Here is a 16,055-nt window from a genome sequence, read left to right on the forward strand (position 1 = left end):
AAAATAATAATTTATAAATTATCAAGGGCTCATGAGGGAGAAGGGAGGGGGGAGGGATGGGGAAAAAATGAGGACCTGATGCCGGGGGCTTAAGTGGAGAGGAAATGTTTTGAGAATGATGAGGGCAGTGAATGTTCAAATGTGCTTTACACAACTGATGTATGTATGGATTGTGATAAGAGTCATATGAGCCCCTAATAAAATGATTAAAATAAAAAGGAAAAAAAAAGAGTTCATGACACATGGAATCCAGATCAGGAATAGAAATGGGAATATAATACCAGGTGGGTAGGGGGAATGTGGGTTGAGGATGGGAGGAAGGGGAAATCAAGGGCAAGGATTGGTGTATAACCCCCCTCACACACACACAGACACACACACACACCATGGGTACAAACAACAGAAACATGGATGAAAGAAGTCAGTGGTTGGGGTAAGATATGAAAACAATAGTAATTTATAATTTATCAAGGGGTCACAAGGGTTGGGGGGTGGGCAGGGAGGGTAAAAAGAAGAGCTGATACCAAGGTCTCAAATAGAAAGTAAATGTTTAGAAAATGATGATGGAAACATATGTACACATTTGCTTGGTACAATTGATGTATGGAATGTTATGAGAGCTGTAAGAGTCCCCAATAAAATTATTTAAACAAAAATTGTGACCTTTAATATATCCCATCTGAGCACAGAAACCATAACAAGGACAGATTTAATTCATTGGAAGCTAAGGACTGGAGAAGGTAGGAGGGCTGGGGTGACATCAAGAACACCCCACGTGAGGAAATCAAAGGGGCAGTAAACATGCAGGAGAGAAAAGACCAAAGTGGATGTCAAAGGAGATATTCAAAAGAAACCTAATTTTCAATGCAGAGTAAATAGCTAAAGAAAATTGAAGAGATGATGAAAAGAGGTGAACAAAAACTTACTCTTCTTAAAAAAAAGAGTAAGGTGTTATAATGAACTGTGCGTAGTTCTGAAATTATAAAGATAGAAAAACCCACTCAGCATTTCTCAAGGTGAAAAACCTCAAAAAAATTCCAAACTGGAGGTGCAATATTGGAAGATTCTGTGGCCCAAAATGGAAGCCTTGAAAGAAGATGGAAAGAATACACAGAATCACTCTTTGACGGCTCTCTGCAAGGTCAGCACTCAGAACCCCAGCTGCTCTGCAGAAGAAAGACGAGGCTTTCTTCTCCCAGAGAGTGTGACCCTCTCCGAAACGCAGAGGGGCAGTTCACTCCACTTACAGAGTCAATAGGAGTCAGAATCAACCCAGTGCAATGCACTGAGTCAAGTTTGTGATGCCCGTATTTGACCATTTCAAGAGCTAATGCATGATGGGATTGAAGGAATAAGTCCATACTGCACTGCAGGTATTGGTGAAAACAAAGCACTAGAAATTGGCAAAATATGATTACATATTCCTAAAATTTGATGCAGCACGGAAAGCACTCACTCCTCTATGTCAAGACATTTGGAAGACAACTGCCAGGCCAACAGACTGGAAGAAATCCATATTTGTGTCATTCTAATGAAAGATGACAATGTGGAAATGATGTAAGAATGTCATTAATATCAAACACAAGTGAAATTTACTAAATATATGTATGTTTAATTTATAACAGTACACTGACAGGGAAGTGCCAGAAACTCAAACCAGATTCAGCAGAAGAGCTACAACAAGGGGTATCATTGCTGATGTCCTATGAACCTGGGCTGACAGCAGAGAGTACTAGAAAGGTGGCATTTGGTTGTACTGGCTGTGGAAAGTCATTTGATTGTATGCATCATAACAAACCATGAGTCACATTTCAAAGAAGGAGAATTCCAGAACAATTTATTGTGCTCAGCAGAATCTGCACATAAACCAAGGGACAGTCTTTTGTTTGTTTTTTAGCAGAACACAGGGATGCTGATTGATTTAAAATCAGGAGAGGTGTGTGTTATTATTAGACCTTTTTACCAAATTTATTCAATTTTTATCCTGAGCAAATAAGCCAAGCAGCAGAACATGGCGTCAAAATTGTCACAGTGCAGACAATACAACTTTGCTTGCTGAAAGTCAACGAACTTGAAACACGGTTGAAGAGCAAGGGACATAGTCCGGTGTGAATTACAACTCAACATAAAGGAAACAAAAATCCTTACCATTGGACTAATAAGCAACATCACGCTAATCAAAGAAAAAAGGGAAGTCATCAAGGATTTCATTTCACTTGTGGAATGATCAACAACCAGGGAAGCAGCAGCCAAGAAACCAAATGACGTTATCATTGCACCGAACTAATGTGCAGCAAAAGACCACTTTACAGTGTTGAGACCATGGATGTCACTCTGATGACAAAGGCACTCCTGTCCCAACCCATGGTACTCCCCATCCCCTTCCAGAGGCTGGACCATGAGTCAGAAGCCTGGGACAGTACTGATGCCTGTATGTGATGGTGTTAGTAAAGAACATTCAATCTACCATGGAAAACTCATAAATCTGTCTTGGAAGAAAGACTACAAGAATACTTTTTAGAAGCAAGGATTGTAAGACTTCTTTACATGCACTTTGAACATGTTATCAGTAGGGACAAGACCCTAGAAAAGTGTATCATGCTCGGTAAAACAGGAGGTCAGTGAGAAAAGGAAATTCCTGAAGGAGATTAATTGGTAGAGTGGTGGTAACGATAGGCTCAGACATAACAATCATTGTGAGGATGGTGCAGGATCAAGCAGTGGTTAATTCTGTTGTGTATAGTGTCTCTATGAGTCGGAATGATTTTGATGGCACTTAACAACAACAACAACAACTATGTTTACTGGAGAAGCCCAAATAATACAATGTAATTTGTGTTTCCAACCTACCAGCAGGTCTGTGAAAGAAAAAAAAAAATGGGCCAGCTGCTTCCATAAAGATTACAGCATAAGAACTCCTGTGGGGTCCTTCTAGTCTGTTTGATGGGGTCACTCTGAGTCAGCTGGACTTGATGTTACACCACAGCAATTTCTATGGAAGCAATAAAGTGGCAGGATGGTTCAAACTGTTGACCTTTGGTTAGTCACAAACCACATGCACCCCTAAACTTCTTAAGCTGCACAACAGGCCCCAAATCTTAGTTGGCTGAACAGTATTATAGAGATCTGCTCTCCATACTCCCTACATACCCAAGGTTGACCAGAAAGTCTTTGTTCTTGTAGTTCCCAACTGACATAGGCCTCATGTTAACATAGGCTACCATCACTTAGTAGAGAGAATAATAGAGAGATGAGGTGGCCTCAGAGTGTCTATTAAATTCTAACTGGAGGAAGAAGCAGTTCACTTGTAGCACTTCTGGTCACCTTCTTTTTTTTTTTTGCCAACGTCTGTCACATGGCAAAGGTCATTGGTGAAGAACAATGCTGCACATCCCTGAAATAGATTAAGAATGTTGTAAGGAGCCCTAATAGCTAACTAACTCTTCACTAAACACTTCACCTCCAAAATCTCGTTCTTAGGCAGGCTGATGCTTGGGAAATTCATGTTAGAAATGAACTTGGTTTCTGTTCCCTCCAAGTATGGTCACACAATTATAACTATAGCACATGCAAATTAATACTCAATTACAGACACAATATAAATTTTAAGCTAACTTCACTTTAAGTTAACTCAATCCAAATAAATTTTAGATCCATGTATTATATTACTGCAGGGTTCAGTTTTCATTAATTTCCATTTATAACGTGTCCCCCAAATAAAGTATATTCAGAATTCTATCCAAAACATTATGATTACTAGAAAGCCCTATTTTCATGTTCCTTTATGCCCTTCCAGACATCTCTGCTACCCTAAATTGTTGTAATTGCTCTTTCCATTCATTGATGTCACAGTTTCTTCATGATCTCCGCTCACCCCTACTGCCAAAGGGTGTCAGTTACACCGACAATTTTAACATTGTCTACATCCAGAGCTTCTCCCAAGTTCAATGTTATTTCCTCTGTTATCCAAGTGGTCCCTCTCCACTATTTCAACTTAGTGCTACTTATTTTCTGTGCTAAATAATGCTGTCTGAAGCCATAAAAATAATCGGCATCAGTCCCACAGGAAAGCTGCAGAGATTGTTACAAGCTGGTCTCCAAGACTTGAGGCTGGAAGTGCTTCACTGAGTCTGGTGTGTTTGTTTGACACGCTCACAGCAGGAAGCGCTGTAGGGAGAGAAGGAAAATGAAATAAAAGGAAAATTAGATGTCAAATGCTTTATGTATGTATGTATATATGTATGCATGCATACTATATATTAAGAGTATTGTTAGACTATGTTAGAGACTTGAAATCTTGTTTGACCTATTTGTTTAACAGCCTTGAAATAAAGCTCTCTCTTGTGGTAGATATATCTTATCAGTTTATCATAATGGAAGTTTCTTTTTTGCCTGAGCTAGGCCATTAATAATCACCTCTAGATTACTGCCACAATCCTTCAACTATCTTCCCAGTTTCCAAGTTCCCCTTCATCTGATATAACCTGCTGACAAGAATTAACTTGCCTAAGTACCCGTGACTGGGCAATTATGTTGGGTTTTTTTTTAAACATTATTCTACTTAGTCCTAGCGCCTGAAATAATGAGAGGTAGCTTTTATTCCCAATGCTAAAACCATTTGTTCTGAATCTGGGCTGTTGGGTTAGTAACGATTTCTGTGAAACAGAACGAAGGACAAACATTTGGAGACATCCAGAACACATGCCCCACGTGCAGCCTTTTATGAGAATGGTTTCCTGGCGGTATGTTAGGGCTGGGGAGAGGGGAGGAAGCAGAATGGGCTCCACAATGGAGATGTGGTCACTTTCGGCAGGATGATCATGGAAGCAAGGTCGGCAGTTTCTGGAGAGAAGTGGAATTGTTCCCCACGCTAATAGATTGTCACGGATAATCCCCACCACGATTACAAAGCATGCACGATAATGTCACTGTGAAAACTGTCTTCACACTTTAATAGAATGCTTTCTAGGACCACCGAGGAACGAACCAGAGCGCACCAGAGCAACAGCTATGAACCATTCACTTGAAGCCTTTTTCGGACCGCAAGTTTCACATGAGGCTCAGAGAGTATAGGATGCCTCCCCCAGCAAGTATCAATATGATTGAGAGACAATTCCCTGCTCTTTCTGGATGACAGGGTCATACCTGAGTTATTTAAATAAGAAAACAAAACCTGACGAAATGCATAATGATTAAATATGCCTGGTGACCTGAGCAATTAAGTGATGGGCTACTAACCTAGCCCATCAAAGATGGCAGTTGAAGCCCTCCCGTAGGTACCTCAGAAGAAAGGCCTGGCGATCTGCTTTCAAAGGGTCACAACCATGAAAGCCCTCTGGAGCAGTCAGTGGTACTCTGAGTCACATGGAGTTGTCATGAGTTGAAACTGACCTGATAACAAGTTTGTTTGTTTTCTTTACTATAAATGTCACTTTCCCCATTACATACTCTTAGGTTCAGAAAACATCAAAGGCCCCTGGAATTTCCTGTACTGAATTAAAGCCACAAAGGGTATCATTTAGAGACCTTTTTAGTTGGCCTCTACACTATCTATAAAAATCAATTTCCTCTTCCTTAAGATTACTTAATCTTTGCACAAGTCTGCTTCGCATCTTCTCTTTAGGTTTAGGGCCACTCATTGCCATGGACTGGATTACGACTCACAAGGTCCTTAAAGGAGAGAGTAGAACTGCCCTGTGGGTTTCCAAGACTGTAACTCTTCACTGCAGTAGAAAGACCCAGCTTTCGTCCTCAGAATGGCTGGCGGTTTCGAACTACTGACTTTGCGGTTAGCAGCCCAATGAATCTTTAAACTGTAAAATCAAATTTCTTATATAACATGGGGTATTATAGAAACTCTTTTATTTATCTAATCTGAAAGTGCTTAAAGTTACTTCATGATAGAGTACTTCATCATAGAGTTCTTCATAAGATTAGAGGCTCTTTTGACGAAAAACCATGTCTTAAACTTTGATTACACTCCCAGTGCCCAATAGGTGGCTGGGCACGTGATAAATACTCTTGTTAATGGATGGTATTGTACATAAATGCTTCTTATATGGAGTAGCGTCTGTGTTGAGTGTCTCATTCAAGGAGAAAGAATGCCATTCAGGATCCATCATTAGCTTTTTTTTTTTTTTAATTGCCATGTTACAGAAGTGTTCTCTCATCTGCAGAGCATTGCTTAACTCATTTGGCACATGTAAGAACTGAATTGACTGAATCATCTCTTATTTTAGCTCTGAAAAGTGCAATGTGATGTTGTCTAGGTTGTGAACAAGGACACACTGGTTAACTGCTTGGCTGGTAACAAAAAGGTGGGCTATTTGAACCTACTATCCCCGTGGAAGATAGATTGGGCAGTCGGTTTTCATAAAGTCAACAGCCTTGGGAAACTCTGTAGAAAAGTTGTACTCTGCCCTATAGTGCCTCTGGCAGTCAGGATTGATATGATGGCAATAGGCAATTTCTTGCTTATTTGTTTGTGAGCAATGCCATTCTTACTCTCACAGGAGAACTGAACCCAGAGAACAGGAAGTAACAGGAAGACTGGAAGCATCAGGTTTGTAGCTTATATTTTCTCTGTTGTACTGCTTTAACTACTAAATTAGCAAATGTAAAGGCTTGAGAACCAGAACTGAGGGATTATAGAAAGGAAAAGACCAGAGCTATTTCAAACAAATTATGTATCCCCTTTTATCATTGGGGAAAAGGAAGTAGGTAGAGCCGTCTTCTTTGCTTTGCAAATGGTAACCTGGGGAATTATAATTGTTCACTGATCTTATTTTTGTGTAAGATAATACCAAAGACATCTGTAGATGAGTAGGCTAGAAGACAATTAATACCTAGAAGATAATCAATATTTAGTTATGTCTCTAGCCTTTCTAATTATCTTTCAAATATACCCCAAGAAACCAAACCAGAAATATCAAGACAGGAACATGTAAAGAGATAAGACCAAGTATATAATTTTGTGATCCTTCAACTTTGATCAAAATACAGGAAGCGGAAATGAGTATTGCTTTTATATATGCTTTGGCTGTGCACAATGCATTGGAAAATTGTAAAAGACTGACTCTCTCGGGTGTCTCCTTTTCTGCTAACCTTTCTTGTGATGAGCAGCGTATGACAAGAACAGTCATTGATTGGGGAATTGAAGCACTCCCATAAAAGATGTGTATGTTGACAGAAATACCATCAGTATTTCTCCAGTATGCAGGTCAAATATGCCTTAATCTCACCGTGTCAAGAGATTGTGTAACGATCCCCAGACAAGGACAGTTTCTATTACCTGCACTGAAACCTGGACCTGTTAAAATGGTGTGGCAAAGAGGCAGCAAGAACTACAGAACTGCAGTGCCTCCCTCAGCCACACGTAATCAGGTCGAGCTGCATCGCCAACCCCAAATGAACTCTATTCTGGATTTTCCTGTCTGACATTTCCTTCAGGGGAAAAGATACATATGTAAAGAGACAGAAGGGCATGATGAACCTGGTGAGTGTGTTCTAGCTATATTAAGAAACTAGCCTCACAGAAATTGCACTTAGAATTTATTTTAAATGAATTAAGGAGATGCCTTCGCATTTGTCAAAGCATCCTCAATACATTCAATCATTCTCCATTTATATCTGTGGTTGATGTTTTCAACGCTTTGTCCTAGGGACATAAACCCCTGTTTTCACTGTACTAAGTGGCACATTATATCTTTTCTGTGTATGTTTAACAGCTGTAGAAAATGTCAATTGTATTGCTTTTGCTAGACACTTTATTAGCTGTATGCAGCTGCTCTGTCCTTGAATCCATACCCATGAGAAAATGACTTAATGGTTGCCTTCATCTTACCAAGGTAAAGTTCAGTGAGCTCCCACAGTGCTAAAGAGGAGGAATTAGCTTCTTGAACAGTCCCCCATTCGAGGCATAAAGTGTTAAGGGCTTCAATCCTCCCCAAAGGTAGACAGTTCAGAAGAACTCACAGGCATTTCTGAGAAAACCAGGCAACTTCTTTCCAAAATCCACAGTCTAGAAAGCTTAAGGGGCACAGTTAGTTCTACTCTGACCGACGCGGGGTAACCATGAGTTGGCATCAACTTGAAGACAATTGGTTTGTTTGTTTGTTTTTTCGCTCCCCAGGCTCAGTGGGATGTTGTGTTCTCTCTGAGTTCCCAGTACATACGCTGAGGATGCTTCCACACAGGAACAGAATACCGGGGCATTTTGCATGAGTGATATGGCTGTGAAATGTGTCACTAGAGAAACCAGGAGGCCAGTCACTTTGTTCTGGAAAGAGTGACACGTACTTACGTGCACACAGCTAGCTACACATTCATCATGCACATTTTGTCTTTAAATATGCAGTCCGGTTCCTGAGCAAGCAAAGGGATTAAAACACATTTTTCAGTTGAGCAGTTCATAAAACCCAGGAGGTTATACGCATCCTAAAGTGTTTCATATACAGACCCAACATCTATGAATGACGTTTGACAATGAATGAATACTTAATTTCCTCGCTTTTAAAGCACCAAACTCTTACTCCTCTCTCAGGATTTCCTGATCCTGAGTGGATTGCATTACAGGGAGTAGGGCAGGTGGTCAGAGTTGTAATTATACCCAAAATGAAAACTGCTATTTACAGGTGAAAGCCACCTCTCTAAATTGGCCTGATTCCAGGAATTTAGACTTTCTTAATGCTGTTTCACATTAAGAAAAAAGCAAAAAAGGAAAAACGTCTCCTAACACCTGCATAAGGTACTTAAAATGTCATTACCACCTGTAATTACATGGAGAATCCAATTATCACAGATAACTAATCAGATCGGTACCAATAATTTGTACATGTTGACCATGTTGGCCACAAAATCTAAAACCAGTGAAAAACACACAGTGGATGAACGTGTGCATCTTATACACAACTCTAAAGAGCAGGTAGAATATACAAAAGTAACAATGAATAATAAGAATACATTTGCTTCCTGAGGTGACACTTCACAAATTGAGGTTCTAGTTTCTTCAGCTTCAAAGAAAGGGAAAATTATCCAAAGTTAAAAAATTGTCTGGCATATTGGAGTAAATAAGAGATATAATAACATTTTACAAGAGATCTGTTATACTTCCTATGCTCACTACCCAGTGTTGACATCTGAGGTGTATATAAGAATCTTCCACATACCCTGAAAAGTTTATGGGAAGAACTGGATTAGTCAGGCCTACTAGACCTGTGACACTGTGTGATCAACTCATCTGTTACATTCATTTTGCATGTTACATGAGTTACATTAAATTGTGATCCTTCTTAAATGGAGGAGAGATAAATGCAAAACTGTCTGCCAGCTTATTCCAGGTGCATAGAAGTGAAAAGAATGGAAGACGATAGGAGTAAACAACATCCGCTGATCAGTTAGCATCACACAAAGACTTCTAGGACATGGCTCCGTGTGGTCATCGTGACGCCAGCGAAAATGGACTCTTTCAGAAGGCTGACTATTGCCACGGAGAAGTTCAGTTTTGTGAAGGACAGGAAGCATCGGTTTTAGACACTCTGGGTCAGTGTCATCTATACTGCTCGTCATGCTAAGAAATAAACTTGCTATCAGGTCTCGTTATAGCCGACTGTGGCCGTGTTTTATTTTTCCCTTTGTGTGTGTGTTCTTTACACTTTTGAATATTACAGGGCTATGTCATTTCAGGGCTATCTTGTTTTCGCTGAAGATTTTAACATTTTCTTTACTTAGTTTCAGGGCTATCTTGTTTTTTCTGAAGATTTAAAAAAAATCATTTTATTAGGGGCTCATACAATTCTTATCAAAATCCATCCATCCATCCATTGTGTCAAGCACACATGTACATTTGTTGCCACCATCATTCTCAAAACACTTGCCTTCTACTTGAGTCCTTAATATCGGCTGCTCATTTCCCCCCCTCCCTCCCCACTGTCCCCTCTCTTATGAACCCTTCATAATTCATAAATTATTATTGTTTTGTCCTAAGTTACACTGTCCAACATCTCCCTGCACCCTCTTCTCTGCTGTCCATCCCCCAGGGAGGAGGCTATACGTAGATTCTTGCAATCAGTTCCCCCTTTCCACCCCACATTCCCTCCAACCTCCAGGCATCGCCACTCTCACCACTGGTCCTGAAGGAGTCATCTGTCCTGGATTCTCTGTGTTTCCAGTTGCTATCTGTACCAATGTACATCCTGTGGTCTAGCCAGATTTGTAAGATAGAATTGGGATCATGATAGTTGTGGGGGAGGGAGCATTTAAGAACTAGAGGAAAGTTATATGTTTCACTGTTGTTACCTTGCACTCAGACTGGCTCATCTCCTCCCCATAACCCTTCAGTAAGGGGTGTCCAGTTGTCTACCAATGGGTTTTGAGTCTCCACTCTGCACTCAACCCCCTTTACAATGATATGATTTTTTATTCTTTGATGCTTGATACCTGATCCTTTTGACAGCTTGTGGTCACACAAGCTGGTGTGCTTCTTTCATGTGGGCTTTGTTGCTTCTGAGCCAGATGGCCACTTGTTTATCTTCAAGCCTTTAAGACCCCAGCTGATGGTGCCCAGCTATCAAAAGATATAGCATCTGGGGTCTTCTCTGAAGATTTTAAAATTTTATTTACTTAGTTTTAAAATAATTATATCATAAAATATTGTGCTTCTTGAGGAATCCTGCCTGAGATGAACAAGGAAATCTTTATTGAAAATAAGCCTGTTGCCTCTGCGTGGTGTTAAAGTCATTGATCCCTGAAAAGAGCTGGCTTTTTTCAGCTCTTTTCCCCTCAGCCTTCATTCAGCATCATCAACCATCTCTCAACACACCATTTCAGCTGGTAACTTGTCTTTTTATCTCCTCATCTCAAATACAGCAAACATTCATTTTCTACCATGGCTTGGTGAAAACAGGTATGATTTCCCATAGTATTATCATTGTGCAACGTGAGCTGGAATGAGTACCTCAAGAGGCTCAGAGAGACGCGTGCTACAGAGGGAATCTCCATTGCTGAAAGCTTGCCCAGGTTAGAACTGCCATCCCCATCCCCATGGTACAGTCCATTATACTTCACTTACATTTGTTAGCTTATATTTCCGAGAAGCGCTACTACTGTTTTCTGCAAACATTTTCCCCCCCTTTACATCTCATTTGACAGCAAAGTTAGGGGCATTGGTGTATTTCAGAAAGAGAATATAGTAAATCTATGTAATCTAAAACTGCTGCCTATGATTGCTGTACATCCGTTCCATTTGTGTGTGTGTGTGTGTGTGTGTGTGTGTGTGTGTGTCTGAGCATCCATGATCCCATATGTAAAATCCCCCCGGGGAACATGTCCTCCACTTAATAATTGAGTATCGTGGTCTTCACAGCTATTCAAAGGAGTGTATTACTGAAGTGGGACATTAGGACCACACCCTTTTGGACATAAAAGCTGTGCATGGAATTGGGAGCTGACCCAAGAGCCCAGGAAATGCATTGAGGCATTTTAAGTAGGAGATCTGTGATCTGAAATTTAACGTTAAAAAGGATCAACTCCAGTTGTGTGGAGAATGGGCTGGCACATTCAGTGACTAGTTCAGCAGGGATGGAGATTCGGCATGGGAGGATTGAAGTTGGAGGACACAGCATTTGTATCACAGAAGACCGATTAGAGTGTGGGAGTACTATTTGGGACACAGGCTTAGTTAATGGAGAGACTTCTTGAACAGGGGCCATCATAGACAGAAGCATGGAAACAGGACCCTTAGGCTTCGGCCTGTGTAGGTTCTGGTGAAGAGAGAAACAGAAGCTCCATGAGCTAACTATAAATGAGCAAAGTCAGTGGTGGTGAGATGTGCTATTTCATGTCTCCCTCAATCAATTCTTTACAGTTTCTTACTCTGAGCCTTTAATCAGAAAGCTTTTATCCAATGAGCAGAATGTTTATATTTTCCCTGATCCAAATAATTATGGGTAAAGGAAATTTCACTAGTTAGAGGAAAATGGGCGACCCTGTGAAAGTGCTGTTTGACCCACAAAGGGGTCACGACCCACAGGTTGAGAACCGCTGTTCTAGAGGGTCACTATGAGTCAGCATTGACTCATAGGTAGTGAGCTTTTGAGAACATATAGGTTAACCAATGCTCCTGGAAGCAGCAGTCAAGAGATCAAACAACACATTGCTTTGGGTAAATCTGCTGCAAAAGACTTCTTTAAACTATTGAAAAGCAAAAATATTACTTTGAGGACTAAGGTGTGCCAGACAAAAGCCTTTTCATTTTTCAATCACCTCATCAGGAGAGACCCGTCCCTGGAAAAGGACATCATGCTTGGTAACATAGTGGGGCAGAGAAACATAGGAAGACCTGTGATAAGATAGATTGGCACAGGGGCTGAACGGATATACTTAAACACAAAAACAATTCTGGGGGTGGCACAGGATTGGAAAGGGTCTGTTAGCAATAGGGTAGCTATGTGTCAGAACCCACTCAAAGGCACCTGACAGCACATGACAACATACATGCCACACACTACATTCATGATGATGATCTCTGTTATTTGTGATACTGGATGGGCCCAGAGATGCTCACTACCATGTTTTTGTAGCAATAAAACTTCATGGAAGGCATTACACTGGTTATCTTCTAAGAGCCAAATTATAAATTTCAAGTCTCAAGCTGAAAACTTGATGCAGCTGTACTCCTGCACACTCAAACATGTGTTACACAGTGGACACTAAGAGTTTGAGCCTCCTGGCTGTTCAAACAGTGTCAAGTTCAATTCATTAACCTCCTTCCACTCATGCTTTTGGCATACTAGTGACAACTCTAGACATTATTCTCAGATTTCAGTAAGTTTATGTTGTCATAAAAAACCCTCAAATTGCCATAAAATTCTACAGGTGATAGCCCCTTATTGCCCCATATTATCGTTTTAAAGATTCATCCAAATTCTCTCAATAAAAAGTTATGCTTCCCATATCTCATTTGTTCAAAGCTCATCTCTCTCCTTTTACAATGTGATGGACAAAGAAAGCAAATCTCAAAATTAGAAAAAAAAATGCTTAATGCAATTAAAAACTACACTCCAGTGATTTTCTTATGAGTGTATCCACGGCTAAGAACAGAACCTATCAGGTAAAGGAGATAGTCAAGATATTATAAGGATAAGCTTTTGGTTTAAAATAGCTTAGTGAATATTGTGTGTGTGCACTTGCACACACACTTCTGTGAGTTACTGACTTTTTTGTTTTATGAATGTGTTCAAAATATATGGACTGACTTTAGTAATAAGGCCTTTGTCGGATGTGCCATTGCCAAAGATGTTTTCCCATTCTGTAGTCTCTCTTATTACTCTCTTGGTGAATTCTTTCAATGTACATAAGTTTTTATTTTTAGTATGTCCCACTGGTCAATTTGTGCCTCCTCTGTGTTGGTGTCCTACAACAAGAGAGAAACCAATTGTCCACTCAGGAGGTGGGCAAAGGACCTGAGCAGGAGTTTCTCAAGGGCAGGAATCCAAATGGCCAATAAATATGTGAGAAAATGTTCCAGATCTCTAGCCATAAGAAAAATGCAAATTAAAACAACTATGAGATACCTCCTAACACCCTCAAAGTTAGCCCAATTCAAGAAATCAGAAAGTAATAAGTGTTGGAGGGGGAGAGATAGGAACTCTAGTCCACTGCTGGTGGACCTGTAGGTATGTACAGCCACTATGGAAATCGATTTGGCGATATCTAAAACAGATGGAAAAGAGCTACCCTATAATCCAGCAACCCCCCTACTGGGCATATACCCGGAAGAGAGAAAAAACAAACCACAGCCAGACATCTGTGCTCCCATGTTCATCGTGGCACAGTTCACATTTGCAAGGAGTTGGAAACAACCCAAATTTCCATCAACAGACAAATGGATTAAAAAACTGTGGTACATACGTACAACGGAGTATTACACATCCCTAAAAAGCAGGGATGAACGCATGAAGCACATCGCCACATAGGAAGAATTAGAGGAAATTAGGCTAAGTGAAGTAAGCCAAACACAAAAGGACAAGTACTACATGAGTCTGCTAAGGTAAGTTCAAAAAAAAATTTTTTTTTTTCAAAAAGGGCATAGATAAGAAGATGCTGTATACATACATCCCTGGAGTGAGGTCCAGGTAATATGGCAGGGGCCAGACTAAACCCAGGGATACATATGGTAGCCCACTAAAAGGGAGGAGGGAAAAAGGTATGGGTAGCCAGGGGAACAGGGCATTAACCCACACAGGGGGAGGGTGTTGATTGTGTCTCCACAGGGAAAGAGGGACCAGACTTCAACCCAGAGCTCCAAAACAGAAACACAACACACTGACATGAACTGATGAAGAGGCCTGAGGGGTGGCCCCATTACCAACTGGGTGCAAGGCTCCACACTCTCCCAGGGGAAATTCACTTCAGAGGACAGCACCGAAGCTGCAGCTCAGGAAGAGGGGAAGGAGGACTGGTCTGGTCTGAGCGCATGTGAGCCAATGAGGGGGTAAGGGGAAGAAAAGGAAAGAGTGGAGCATATCCTGGCTCGCTGAGCCCTGGGGACAATGTGCCTGTTCGGAACAGCGATGCACGGGGTCGGCCCCACTACAGGACACAGCGTTCCTCGTTGACCCATCGCACCACTGGGGACAGCACTGGAGACAAACGGCCGGAATTGTGCCCGCCATGAGCTCACCACAACTAATGCCAGCCTCTGGGGGCATGCATCAGAGCAGCGGGGGGAGCAGAGCAGTGAGGTCCTCAGGGATAGAGGTGGTGCCGGGGCATGGCACCTAATCAGACTTGACTGGAAAGCACACGTGAAGGAAAACAAACAGACCCTGAACTATTCATGCGGTTACATATGTATGAATGTGTGCATGTTATTGTTGTTGTAGCCATTGTTTTACTTTCTGTTGTTGTTTCGTTGCACTCAGTCTGGTGATGGTACATAGCATGTCTACCTGGAAGGGATAGGCGGAATAAACAAGCCAGAAGAGAGAACAACAGGATGACAGATCAGGAGAACATGGGGCTAGGGGAAGGGGGATGGGGAGGAAGTGGGTGTTAACAAGTGCAGGGACAAGGGAACAACAAGTGATCCAAAAGCAATGTCAAGGAGGGTGCAAGAGGCCTTGCAGGACTGGATCAAGGGCAATGTAACTGAGAGGAATGCCTAAAACCCAAATGAAGGGAGAACATGATAGTGGGACAAGAGGAAAGTACAAAGAAATAGAGGAAAGAACTAGGAGGCAAAGAGTAGTCATAGAGATATAAATACAGGCATATAAAGATGTAAATATATTTATATATGATGAGGAGGAAATAGATCTATGTACATATATTTATAGGTTGGGTATTAAGAAAACAGATGGACAGTGGACCCCTGCACAAGTACTCCCCCAACACAAGAACACTTTGTTCTAACAATTCGGCAGTCTAAGATGCTCACCTGCCTGGCATGATCGCTGAAGACAATGGGTGCACAAGAAAATGTGGTGAAGAAAGCGGGTGATGTTTGGCTACCAAAAGATACAACACCTGAAGGCACTGAAGACAATGGGTGCACAAGCAAGTGTGGTGAAGAAAGTTGATGGTGCCCAACTACCAAAAGATATAGCACCCGAAGCCTTAAAGACCTGAAGAAAAACAAGCAGCCATCTAGCTGAGAGACAACAAAACCCACACAGAAGAAGCACATCAGTCTGCCTGTACTTGATCATTGAGGACAAAGGGGGTACATTAGCAAAAGTGGTGAAGAAAGCAGATGGTGCCAGGCTATCAAATGATACAGCATCTGGGGTCTTAAAGGCTTGAAGACAAACAGGAGGCCATCTAGCTAAGAAAAAACAAAACCCACAAGGAAGAAGCACACCAGCCTACCCCGACACGAATGCTAAAGACAAAGCGGGTATATAAGCAATTGCAGTGAAGAAAGCTGATGGTGACAAGCTGTCAAATTACACAGAATCTGGGGTCTCACATGCTGGAAGATAAACAAGGGGCCATCTAACTGAGAAACAACAAAGCCCACATGGAAGAAGCACACCAGCCTGTAAGATGACAAGGTG

Source organism: Echinops telfairi, unplaced genomic scaffold, assembly GCF_000313985.2.
Source record: "Echinops telfairi isolate 266 unplaced genomic scaffold, ASM31398v2 ScPeMD7_4;HRSCAF=17, whole genome shotgun sequence".
In the NCBI taxonomy this organism is placed as follows: domain Eukaryota; kingdom Metazoa; phylum Chordata; class Mammalia; order Afrosoricida; family Tenrecidae; genus Echinops; species Echinops telfairi.